The following is a 10,766-nucleotide window of genomic DNA, read 5'->3' as shown; positions in this document are numbered from 1 at the left end:
GGAAACGGAATTGGAAAAGATATATCCTTTAAGAGTAAACATGAAAATATTGTATTTTTACCAAGTATGATGGAGAACTGATACATCTCTCCTGTGTTTGGGTAGATAAGTGGGGTGAGTGAGTTAAGAGAAGCTGAGAAGAGTGTTTGCAGAGCAACTGGGAAATTAATGAATTCATTTAACCCATTTTCCTAACAAGCTTTTTATAAAAATTGAGTGTTTCTGTTGTTGTCCAAAAATTTTAGTACATTCTCTTCATTTTAAGCCATTCTGTTTTATGGACAGGAGCTAACTACAAGAAGAAATAATTGTCTGAATTGTCCTTGGATCCACTAATTGTACCTTTCTGTCTATTCCCTAAGAAGATGCCCTGGATTCAAAGACTCTGTATTAGCACAAGTAATTGAAAAAACAGCTTATTTTCTGACACTGACAGTCCTTTCCTTCAACTCGTCCAGAAGGCTGACAGCCCATCTCATTCCCATCACTGTTATCCCACCAGCTTCTCTGGGAGTTCAGCACTACATTTAGCCTGTTCTGCTAGTCTTTCTGGGCCCCTCATTTCTGAGCTGCAACATCTCTATCCACAAGAATTCAGGTAGGGACTGAAGTAATTTGATGCTGCTAAAGTTTCAAGTTGTCAGTTTTAGCCATTTGTCTTCATGTGTGTTTCGCTGGATGCTGGTTTAACTTTTCGTTTTGCAATATGGTCTTTGTGGAGTTTATTTTAAACTTTTAGTGGAATAAAAGAACAGGAGGGAGCAGACCTGCTGAGGAACAGGCACTTTGTGTCTAAGAAATTTCCTTGTTATTTGAAAAGGTCTGCTTAGAATGGCTGTGGGAGAGCTTACAGACAAAATGATTGTGCCCATTTTCTATGTGATAATTGCTGGTAGAGGAGGCCTGGGGGTCAGAGATCAGTTTTCCTCCTGTCTACATGGTTGTTTCACAGGTGGTCTGTGAGAAGTCCACAGAAACATGCCCCAGCAGCATTTTAAGCTTTTAGGTGTGCTTAGCTTCATGATACTGGAAATGCTCTGGAGAGAAGAGCCAGAGGGTCTTGCTGCAGGCTCACTAGATGGAAGGAGCAATTCTGGTTTGAGACCAGGAAGAGAGAAGACACCATCAGTGGGTTGATTCCTTTCCTTATTCCACTTCCCACCTCCTTCTCCCAGTCTGATACCAGTTTGACTCAGAGGAGATTTCTGTGACTGTAAAAAGCTGCCAAAAATGTTTTATTTGGAAAGATTAATATATTCTGAGACTGTGAAAGAAAAACAGTACCTCATCAACAGCACCCAAGGACATGGCATCCTTTGGTGGGTTGAACCTGGCTGGATGCCAGGTGCCCACCAAAGCTGCTCTATCACTCCCCCTCAAACTGGACAGGGAAGAGAAAATATAGTGAAAGGTTTATGAGTTAAGTGCAGGGAGAGATCACTCATCAAATACCATTACAAGCAAAAGAGACTGAAATTAGGGATATCAAGTGAATTTATTACTACCAAAACCAGAGCAGGAAAATGAGAAATAAAATAAATCTTAAGATCACCTTGCCCCCATCCCTCCCCCCTTCCTGAACTCTATTTCCTCCCCCTCAGCAGTGCAGAGAGATAGGGAATGAGGGCTACAATCAGTTTGTTACAGGCTGTTTTTGCTGCTGCTTCCTTCTCAGGGAGAAAAGTCAGTCCCTGCTCCAGCACGGAGTCCCTCCCATGGGAGACAGTTCTCCATGAACTTCATCAATATGAGTCCTTCCCACAGGCCACAGCCCATGCACAGACTGCTGCAGCATGGGCCACTCTTCCATGGGGTGCAGTCATTTAAGGACAGGCTCCTTCCCCAGAGGGTCACAAGTTCTACCAGGAAACCTGCTCTCTCCATGAATCTGCAGGTCCTTGACAGGAGCCTGCTCCACCATGGGCCTCCCCCGGGGCAACAGCCTCTTCTCAGGCACCCTCTTGGTCTAGTGTGGGTCTCTTCCATGGGTTGTGGGTGGATCTCTGCATCCCTCCATGGGTTGCAGGGGCAGAGCTTCTTCATCATGGTCTCCACCATGGGCTGCAGAGGAATCTCCACTCTGGCTCTGAAGCACCTCCTCCCCCTCCTTCTCCACTGACTTTGGTGTCTGCAGAGTTCTCTCTCACATGTTCTCACCCTGCTCTTCTCTGGCTGCAATTATAACTCTGCAATAACTTTTTCCCTCTTCTTAAATCTGTTACTACAGAGGTGTTACCACTACCTCTGATTGGCCCAGCCATGGCTAGTGGCAGGTCCATGTTGGAGCCACCACATATTGACTCTGCTGGACATGGAGAAGCTTTTGTCAGCTTCTCACAGAAGTCACCCCTGTAGCTCCCTGCTACCAAAACCCGGCCACGCACACCCAACACACGTCCATTTCTGTAGCTGCTGCAGGTTTGATTCCTGAGGCTCTCACAGGATGAATCAATTGCTGCTACTGGCAGTTATGCTTTCCAGTCTGAATCATATATTTGCACCTCTGAGGTCTCGCTGGGCAATCAGATGAAAAAGCACTGATGCATTAGCAACAGTAGAAGATCATGGGACTGAAAAACTCTGACCCATTTAGAGAAAATGAACTGCTTATAGCTCAAATGGGCCACCCTGAAAACAAAATGTGAAACCAAACTACCAGAATAAGGGGTGTGCCTCAAACTATTTATTCAAGCACTCCTAGCAAGTTGCTCCAGCTCCCATTCATGTTAACTTGCTCTTAATATGATCCTTGTGCTCTCTACACCTTCCTGAGGAGGGGACATAGAGAGGGAGGTGCTAAGCTCTCCAGTACCCAATGACAGGTCATGTGGGAAGGGATCAAGGCTGTGACAAGAGGAGATTTAGATTGGACATTTGGAAGCATTTCCTTACTGAAAGAGTGTTCAAGCACTGGAGCAGTCTTCCAAGAGAAGTGGTCAATGTCCTAAGCCTGCCAGTGTTTAAGAGACAGTGAGACTTAATAATGATCTTTAACTCTAGTCATCCCTGAAGCTGTCAGAGAGTTGAACAAGATGATCATTTTAGGTCACTTCCAACTGAAACAGTCTATTCTAGTCTAGTCTAGTCTATTTCTTATCAGTTAGAAGTAACACAGTTTTATGTGGAAATGGGCACAAAGCAGAATTTTACATGTGAGTATTGTTGCATCATAAGATCATTCAAAAGAGATGTGGAAAACACTTCTCTGCTTGCCCCACTAGAGAGGGCATCAAGTCCCTCTGGCTCTGAGCACTCTGATGCAAAAGTTGGTGCAGGCCTTCAATCTGGACTTTGTGACCTATTCAAGAGCAGTCAAAGGTGCGAGAAACTATATCACTCAGAACAAGTGATCATTCTTTTGGCTACCTATCTAAGCTGCAGACAAGCAGTACTGTTTATCCAGTGAGAAAAGGGTTTTCTGAGCTGACGAAAATCTTTGGCAACCCAACTTTCCAGCTGAAAACATCCAGTTGCCAGGAAGCTTATAGTGAGGTGTTGAGATCGTTCATCAAGGAGGCACTTTGTTACCTGTAATCTTCAATAATCCAGAGCCCTGGAACTGGACAGCAGCAATACTGAGAGAGTTGTGGTGAAGTCTCCTAAGTACTGAGAGGAGGATAAGTCAGCCAAAGTAACAAATCTCCGCGGATTGCAGTGGAGAGGAGTGGCAGCAATAAGAAGGTCATGATGACAACCCCTGAAGCATGCTGCAGCACAGAGGAACTGTGTCAGAGAGGCTGTTGCCATGATGTTTCTTTGGATAAACATCTGGAGTCCTTACTGACGTGGTGCTGCTCCAAGAGCCAAAAACCTCTCATGCTACTTTAATTGAAACCCTATTGCTTAAAGAGCATTCAGCCCCATCTCAGCTGTGAAACCACTGCCTTGAATGAGTGTAGCATCTCCGAGAGGAGGCACCCTTCAAAGGAGATCCAGTCACACTTAAAAAAGAAAAATGGTGTTGTGGTTTAATCTGAAATGAGGATCCTTGTCCTTGGCTCCTAGAGACTGTAATTTTGTCCTCTGGCAGGTCACTTTGGAACATTTTGATTTTAGTGGCACACGAGCAAAACAGCTACCTTGGCCCCTAGACTGTGGGTGTGGGTGAGAAGCAGAACACGTTATGCAGCACACGGAGGGAAGGGCACAAGACTGGCTCTATGAACCTGCCTTTTATTTTGCTTTGCACAGTAAGTTAAAAACAAAAACAAGAAAACAAAGCGTCCATTGATTTCAGCTCCAGACTCCAGAAGTGTACAACCTTTTTTTCTGTGCTGTTTATCTCTTGGAACATCAGCTCTAAAATGACCTGTCCCAACTTTACAAATGCTAGACGACTCTGAAAACTGCCTTCTGGGGATCAGGAGTCAAACAGTAATGCACATTTTATAGGAGGCACCTAATCTTGATCTTAAATGAGATTATGAGACCAAATTAGTAGTTGCTAGTTAAGAGTCCATTACTAACCTTAGTGGTGTGTGCATACAAGTTTTAATAGGGTTTTCTGGGAAGGACACGGCTCTGTCAGTGCCACGTGTGAACTGCAATTCAGAGCTGCCTGTAGCTTTGTCCCACTGGTGTTCAAGCAAGAGGAAAGTTTTGTTCATACTCTAAGTGGATTTAATTCTGATGTATTGGAAAAAATCTGAAGAATAGAAAAGACCACCTACCATTAGAAAAGCAGTTTATCCTGCTCCTAAAATACTTTCTTTATTCAAAAGTACTTTCACACAGGGAGTTCTGTGTTTCCATTACACCTTTGGTATGTGTCTTTGATTTTATCAGCTTGTGTCTAATTTCTCTGTCAGGGTTTGGTAAGCTGTTGACTGTTCATTTAAGTCAACAGCTTTGAAAACAATTTTGAATATTGTGTATGAGTCATTGTACTGAAGGGAAGAGGATGAAAAGGAATAAGTGTGGAGAAAAAAGGAGCCGTTAAATGTGAAAAGGGAGACAGATGTACTGATACACATGCAGCAACTCAGGCGCTTCTCCTGGAATAGTGCTCAGGGGTCTGCACGGCAGAGGTCAGTCGAGTGTGCTTTGTCACATCCGTGTCTAACAAGATCGTTTATGGGAGCATCTGGATTTGGCAGCAGTCGTCTTGTCATTAAAGAAAATTGGTCTGATGCATGACATAATTTTCAAGAAGAGGAAGAAGACAGATTCACCAACAGTCAGCAAGTCTTGCTCACAAATTCCCACAACTGCAGTATTCTGAAAACTGGGAGCCCAGTAGGGCCAATCTATGAGTATCCATGCTCATATTCCTGAGGGTAGATAACCTAGAGTACTCCAAATTTCCTTTTGCTAGAGCAAAGTGAGAGTTTTTTCATCTTTGAAGAAGATATGGTGTATTCCATGTGAAGGTGGTTAACCACTGGCTGGTTATCTCTCATTCTGATCCATCTGGCCAAAACATGTTTCTGCCTTTCTTTCCTGCTTCACATGCCCTAAGACTGAATCCAAATCCTAACCCTGCATCAATTAACTTCCACCACACCACTTCATTTCCTTCTGGTTTGGTCACCAACAATTTTGTCTTTAACCTTAAGGATCTTTTTACGTGTATTCATTGGTCAGCCATGTTCTTCTCCTTACAATGCTGTCTCCCTTCAGATTCTGCCTCATTCCTTCTTTCCTTTTCCATTTGCTGTGCTACTAGATGTAGATCAGGAATATTTATCTTCTGTATTACTTCTTACATTGCTGCAAGCCACCCGTTTATTCTAGGTTGTAAAGTCTGTGGGATAAAAGGGAGCAAACTGTGGGTCGGTTTTCTGGACATTGTTATCCCAATGAAAACATGGATTTAAAAACTTGGGTAGGGCAGAAAGCAGCTCAGCTTGTGCTAAATTAAATCAGCTGATCACAGTGACCCTTTTAAGTTCCTTTATGCTCTTGGATTTTGTTTATCTGTACAAGCCACATCAATGTGTTTTTCGGGTTGAAAAATATCTCCTATCCAAACATGATGAAAAATTCCACTCTAACTTCTAAGCTCATAAGTAAAGATTTCTTCCTTAACTGCAGAAAAGGTAAAGAGATGGCTACTGCTACCAAACAAGAAGTATTAATGTGTGTCTGAGGCAGAAGGATTGCACTTGTTTCCATGGACTTTGAGGGATCAATGGGATAAAGAAGTTTTAAGACAGACGACAAGCCTGAAAAAAAAAGCCAATTGCCTGAAGCAGTTAAACTAGGCTAAAGATGTCCACTGGTGAAATTTTCATCCCAAGGAAATTTCACCCCAGGGAAACCTTAGCCCTTAGTTTGTTTTTAAGAAGGGGAGAAACCTCCAGGGAGGAATTCACTGAACAATTTGGGAATCTTAATTCTATTGAACTCCTAGGACCAGATGGTGTTCATCTCAAGCTGTGAGGGATCTCAGCTCCAAAACTGGAAAGCTTCTGACAAACACATGCCATATATTCCTTAAAATAGGAGTTCTTCCTGGTTGCTGTGAAAGTGTCACCAGGGAGCATCACTTTGAAAATGCTCTGAAGAGTGACCTCAGGAGTTGCAGGTGAATGCACGATAACCTAGATAGAGGGGAAGCATTTCAGGCCAGTCAAAACAGAAACATATGCTTAGAAAAACAGAATTACATCATCTGACTAACAATATGGTTTCTGGTGAAAGTTCTCAGCTGGTCTTTGAAGTTAATTGAAGGTTTTATTTTAAATATTGGGAAGAAAAAATCTGGTGTATATCATCCAAGTTTCTAGAAGGTTTTGATGATGTTTTTAACATAAAGTCCTTTTTTCTTGTTAGACAGATAATTTTTTGTTCTGAATTAAATACTGGCTAGGCATCAAATTCTTTAAGTCCTGGCTGTTTTTTGAAATGTAGGTCATCTAGCAGCAGCATGCAAAGAACCATGCTGGGATTGCTCTTGACCAATTTTGTTGGTGATTTTAAGTCTGAGTTGAAAGTGTGGTCATTACATATCATTATCCATGTTAGGAAAAATTAAGAGGAGCTTCCAAAATCTAGAAAACTTCATTCCTACTACATTTTTTCCCTACCGTGAACAAAATCAGAGGTAAATTTTAACTTGTACACATACAGAATCACGTACAATAGGAAGAAATTTTTTTTTTTTTTTTACAGAAATGACAATGAAAAACAAGGACGCTTTTCTTCAGAAGCAGATATTTAGGAATGGCTATTGACAATGGTTTAGTCTGCTACACCCAGGCAAGAAAAAGCAATAAGAAAGTCTTTCTTCAAGTCCCCAGGAAATGAAAGCCATAGTCACAAGTAGCAGCAATTTGAATATCCTTAAAATGAATGAAAGGAAATAAGTCTGCAGAATTCAGTGCTAACAGCATATCATAAAAATTAAGATCTGCAAGGCCTAAAGGATTAGATCATTCTGTTACCGTTAACAGTTTTGCAGGAGACAAATTATATGACCAATGTCAGATATGAGATCCTGGGTTATAAACTGCACTTCTTGAAGTGAAATGAAGAAAAATACCTTCCATAGAATTGTACAAAAAGAGAGGCATAATTTTAGTTGGACTGAGGTTATCTTCCTCTGATACAGAAGAGTGACCTGAACTGGTGAGTTAATATACAAGTTTGCTGTTGAATTCTGATGACCCATCTTAGACTTTAATATTTCTGAGGAATGCAATGCCTACCTGTGGGTGTGCATTGCTTACATGTGTTTCCTCATTAGATACTGGTATTTTATGGAGAATGAACTTCAAATAAAGTCAAATGAAATCGATGGCAACTTGAAATGTTGCCTGCCTTCTTTGCCCTTTTTATATTGTGTATAGTTTAAAAAAGTAATTGCATTTTATGTTTTATGGCAATGATTTACAAAGTAAATATAGCCCACTCTGCTAAGCATTTTCATTCGAATCCCAAAAGTAAGCTGTAGCTACTTCAGAGTCTGAAGGTCAATTTCAGCTTCATAATTTCATGATTTTCCAAGACACAGAATTATATTTTAACATGTAATAGAAAATGTAAAAGTAGAGAAATTGGTTTTTAAAAGGAAGCTGGAAAAAAAAGGAATCATTTATTTGAAACACAAAAGCCACCAATGTAACTGCTATTTGTTACTGGGGGTCTGATTGCCCTTTTACTCAGGGTAGTCCCACTTCCCACTAGACTTCAAGAAATAGATCTCTTTTTTTTCCCTTTATTTCTTGGAGAGAATTGTAAGACATTTCATACCAGAAGAGTCTATTGATGTAGTAACACATGCAGTGGTAACACATGGTAACAGACATGTAACAATTACTATAATTTTTCTGGTATTGAATTATAACTGCTGAGATCTGATAAAGACCTACGAAACCAAACCTTTAAACAGAAGAAATAATTGCTGAAAGCACTTAAGAGGTTTATAAACACATTTGAGTTATTATATAAACATTGTTTGGTATTTAGTCTTAGTTTAAAGTCACCTTTGAGAACTCAGCAACATCTCTGTGTGTTTATATATATATATGTATATGTATGATGTAAATACATTATATATACAGATGTATGTGTACATGACAAATACACATTGCAAATACCACCACACATGGTTTAAAGAAGGGACTAGCAGAGGGCCTTACCTTTGAGATTTTAGGAATGAAAGTCACACTTTGAAGGAGAAATTCAAGCAAAATTCTTTGCATTGGTGACGTATATTTTGAACGTATACGTGCAGTCTGTTCTCTCTCTCAAGAAGCATCATTTCTCAAAAAAAAACAGTTGAGGAAGGAAAAGTCCACAAAAAGCTTACAAACCATTAGTTACAAGTTAGGTGCTCATATATGAACAGCTCCTGGATTGTTCTGTCTGGATAGATAGGAACACAGTGGTCTGAAGCAGCAGGATTCCCTGATGATGATGCTTTAACCAGTCTCTTGGTGTCTGGGAAGAATAGCTAAGTAGCGACCACAAACTTAATTGTACCTGATATTTTCTTTTTTCCCCAAAAGCTTTACCTTCTAGAAATGAAAATAGCTTTCTCTACTCTGACCTAACACAGTAAGAAATCCTTAATATTCAGTCCAGGCAACTAACCTGTCTCAGTGGCTAAATTAGAAAGCTCTGTGAATAAATCATGTACTATGTTTAGAGCACTTCTGTCTGTCATGATCAAAAGTGTTGTGATAAAGGTAATGGATTACTCCACTCACTGAGAGTAATCACTGGGAGCATCAGCAGCCACAGGACCTGATGTGACCAGTACAAATGCAAGCCCTGATGTAGTCGTGACTCCGCAAGGCTGATTTTCAGGCTTGGAGGAATAATCTGTGTGAAGCAGTTGGTCTGAGGTCTTTGTTTTGTTTTGAAATCCACTCTGAAGTGCTGAGCATAGCTGACAAACGAGCTCACACAAACTGGGTGTGGTTTTCCAGTGTGTTTGGGAAAAACAACTGCAAAGTTCTCAGGGAAAAGTTTTTTGGAGTGCTGAGTATCTAGGAGCCAGTAAATTATTTTGGCTAGTTTGTTGGTGCCAAGGGTGCAGTAATGTGCAGCCAGAGTCAAGAAGACCTTGCTTGCTATAAATGAAAATGCCATGAGTGAGGGTTTTTTTCCTAAAATTTGCTCTGGGAGGCAGTGGGGTATTGTTGCTCCACTTTATCCTTTCCTCTTGATCTCAGTCATTTTGGTGGCAGAGAAGAAGAAAAAGAATGAGAAAGGATAAGCAGAATGCAAGGAAGAAGTCAGGTATTTAACACATAGACAGGTTTATACCAGGAAAAGGGAGAGAGTCAAGTCATATATGTATGGCTCTGGATTCCTTCCAGACGTTTCTGAAGACCAGGAATGTTGTTGTTCACTGACACTGGGCCTCTGCCAGGATAGGGGGCAGGCAGAGGAGGGTGTGTGTGTGTTTGTATGTCTCCTTTCCTCCACCATTGGCACTCCTTGCAACCGTGTCTGTTTGCAAAATGACCATCTCCCCTGTGGAATGATGAGGTTGTTTGAATCCCAAGTTTGAAGGGATGGGCTGCTGCACAACATTTATTTTTGTTTTGCTTGGTGTTTTGAAAAGCTTTGGTTTTTTGGTGCCTGTGAGTAAAAGTTCTAAATATGTCTTTTGTTCCTGTAATGGCAATGTCTGAAATGTTCCCTACAAATTTTCATTTGCATATGACTATAGATTATTTTTTATTTCCCTCATTTGATAGCCTTTAGAAGGGTCTGATCTGATCTCAAGCTTTTCATGTTGTCATCCTACAAACAGTCCCTAATAACTCTAGTGACTACTTAAAACATAATAGTTTACAGTACATTTAATAACTTATGAAAAGTAACAGGTTCCTTTTGATTTGCCACTGCTATGCCCACAGGCAGGTTTTCTAAGGACAGGTTAAACATGTGTGTATATAATAGCTACACACACATCTCAGCAATAATTTCAGAAAAATGAAACATTTATAGCATTTGAGAAAAAAAAAAAAAAAACTGTATTTTTGACACATAAAGCCTTTTTCAGACAAGCTGGTATTTTTGATACTACCTTGTCATTGCTTCCCAGGGATCTTTAAGTCCTCTCAGTGTTCAGGGCATGGGAGTAGTGGTCTAGAAACAGTGGGATAAAGGCCAGTAAGTCTTGCATCTGCCACTGTTTCAATGAGCACTTGCGCATCACACTTTATGCCAAATCACTTTATGGCAAAGGCACAATTTTTGCTTGCAACAATTGGCTGTGTGCAGTTCAAACAGCTCATCTTCTACTGCTGTCCTGTGCTAGATGAGCTCACACGTGCGCAGTGGCTCACCTTATCTCTAACCCACACACG

General features: G+C 40.9%; 1 long non-coding RNA gene across 1 annotated transcript; it reads left to right on the top strand.

Moving 5' to 3' along the window:
* Window positions 1-294: 294 nt before the first annotated feature.
* Window positions 295-7,738, top strand: LOC128809127 (uncharacterized). The gene is made up of 3 exons (XR_008437622.1): window positions 295-598; window positions 6,353-6,526; window positions 7,114-7,738. It is a non-coding gene; the product is annotated as an uncharacterized LOC128809127 (long non-coding RNA).
* Window positions 7,739-10,766: the final 3,028 nt, after the last annotated feature.

Source organism: Vidua macroura, chromosome 1 (genome assembly GCF_024509145.1).
Source record: "Vidua macroura isolate BioBank_ID:100142 chromosome 1, ASM2450914v1, whole genome shotgun sequence".
NCBI classification, from domain to species: Eukaryota; Metazoa; Chordata; class Aves; order Passeriformes; family Viduidae; genus Vidua; species Vidua macroura.
Note: the sequence above shows the minus strand (reverse complement) of the source record. Positions and strands in the feature narration are given on the sequence as shown.